This window comes from Eptesicus fuscus, chromosome 5, assembly GCF_027574615.1.
Source record: "Eptesicus fuscus isolate TK198812 chromosome 5, DD_ASM_mEF_20220401, whole genome shotgun sequence".
Classification (NCBI taxonomy): domain Eukaryota; kingdom Metazoa; phylum Chordata; class Mammalia; order Chiroptera; family Vespertilionidae; genus Eptesicus; species Eptesicus fuscus.
Genome location: NC_072477.1, coordinates 2,072,517 through 2,074,841, shown reverse-complemented (window position 1 = coordinate 2,074,841; position 2,325 = coordinate 2,072,517). Strand labels below are relative to the sequence as shown.

The 2,325-nt window shown below is 52.5% G+C and overlaps 1 non-coding gene across 1 annotated transcript; it reads left to right on the top strand.

Moving 5' to 3' along the window:
• The first annotated feature begins 888 nt into the window (after nt 1-888).
• Nucleotides 889-962, top strand: TRNAI-AAU (transfer RNA isoleucine (anticodon AAU)). The gene has a single exon. It is a non-coding gene; the product is annotated as a tRNA-Ile (tRNA).
• The last annotated feature ends 1,363 nt before the right edge of the window (nt 963-2,325 follow it).

Below are 2,325 nucleotides of genomic sequence, written 5' to 3'. Positions count from 1 at the left end.
CTTCCCAACACGTTCTCTCTGCTTTATTTCATTGCGTGCAGGCCCTGGCCCTTTGGAGTGAATATGGTTGGTTGCCCGCCCAGCAGCTAGTCCAGGATTTATTCATGTGCTCGTTAATCAGAGGGCAAATGAAGACATTTTCCAGACAGTATAAAAGTGGGGAGGAGACACAGAAGAATCGTTCAAAATGGCATTTGCAATTATTTAGGGATAGACTTAGGATACTAAGTAAAAAACGCAAGATTAAAATGATATCTTAAGCAAGGTTATACTGAAATACACACACACACACACACACACACACACACACACACACACACAGGGTGTCCCAAAAATGTATACACACTTTGAATAATGATATATTCCTGTGGGTTAAATCTGAAAAGAAAGAAACATCAGTTGAGCTATGAGCTGTTCAAGTCTGCATACATTTTGGGCGGACACCCTGTGCATGTCTGTACAGTGGGGGGAAATGGAAGGAAGGATGCCAAGGTCCCAGCGGTGGTGGTGATCGGCGGTGGGAAAGTCGGTGGTTCTTTTGTCCTTTCTCGGGTTTTCTGTTCTTTTCGAAGCTTTATTTAGCCACAGCGGAAGCTCTGCGTGGACGAAGTTTCCCAGCTGCAAGGATCCTCAGAGGTGAAACCAGCAGGAGTTGCAGGGTTTGGAAGCCTTTCTCCCGAGCCGAGGCAATTTGCATTTTCCCCGGGAAAGACTCCGTCCGCTGGAAGAAGCCGCCGGCCTCGTCCTGGAGAGCCCCAGGGCCTCGGGCAGCTCCTGGGCTCCGGGGAGTGACGACAGCGCCGCGGGAAGGAGCCGGCGCCCGGAGTCGGCCTGGCAGCGCAGGCGCGGAACCCTCACAGGCATAGCGGCGGCGCCCAGACCTCGGCTGGCCGGTTAGCTCAGTTGGTTAGAGCGTGGTGCTAATAACGCCAAGGTCGCGGGTTCGATCCCCGTACGGGCCAGGTTGAGCTTTTTCTTTGTTTTTTGTTTTTTTTTTTTTTTTTTTTAGCAAAAATCCAGTTACTAATTTTTTTTTTACAGCATATTTCCAAATATGCCTTCTGAGATCTGTAAACCGGGTGCAAACAGGAGAGAGTCGCGCAATCATTCCGGACTCCGCCTCGAACTTGTCGCGGCCGGCCGGTGGGCAGAGGCAGCAGGATCCCGCCCGCGTGCTGGCAGCGACTGGTTACCCCAAGTCCCCGAGCGCCGCACCCCGCGGCCGCCCTTCGGGCCTTTCTTAGGAAGCTCTCCGGGGCTGCCGACAGCGGCTTCCCAGTGCAGAGCTTCCGAGGGCCCCGGGGGAGACCCCGGTGTTCCCGAGCTCTTAGAGTTGAAATCCGGGCTTGTAATGAATGCATCCCACAGACGTCCGTGGAGAGAGCCCGGGGCGGGTCCCGCACAGAAAGTGGAAGCCGCAAACGCCAGCCACCCCCCACCCACCCCCACCCACCCCCGGAGAGGGCCCTGGCCCAGGGGCCGTGGTTTTAGGAGGCGGTCTGGCTGGGGAACCCTTTCTTTCCTGTTGTTCGGGCGTTTTAGAGAGCTTGTGTGCGCCCGGACCTGGGAGTCAACCTTGAGGGTCAGGACGGCGCTCCAACCAACTGAGCCGCCAGGTCCTGGGCCTCTTGCTACTTTTTATGCTTTTTCAGCGAGATCTTCGGCTTCACCTTTCTTCCTCTTGGTTCTGCAGTTTGCAGCCAGATATCAACGGAATTCATTTCTCACTCAGGGCTCAAGTCTGCAAGTGTGTCGTCAGGAGTGTTTAGATTAGCAAAAGCCAGCTTAAAAAACACACACACACCCCAAGACAGATTTTTATTGATTTCAGAGAGGAAGTTGAGAGGCAGAGAGAGAGAGAAACATCAACGATGAGAGAGAATCCCCCCTACTGGGGATCAAGCCCACAACCCAACACCAGCCCGCCAGCTTTTAAGGTCAATGTCCTTTTATTTTTTTATTTGTTTTTTTAAAACCCTAGGGGAAGATGCAATTTATTTTTTAATATATTTTATTGCTTTTTTATAGAGAGGAAGGGTGAGGGATAGAGAGTTAGAAACATTGATCAGCTGCCTCCTGCACACCTCCTACTGGGGATGTGACCGCAACCAAGGTGCATGCCCTTGACCGGAATCGAACCTGGGACCCTTCAGTCCGCAGGCCGACGCTCTAGCCACTGAGCCAAAATGGTTAGAATAAGGTCAATGTCCTTTTATATCAAGGTCCAGAGCAAGGGTTCCAGACATCTTTGAAAAATCTCCAGTGAGGCCCTAGCTAGCTTGGCTCAGTGGATAGAGGGTGGGACTGCGGACTGAAGGGTTCCGG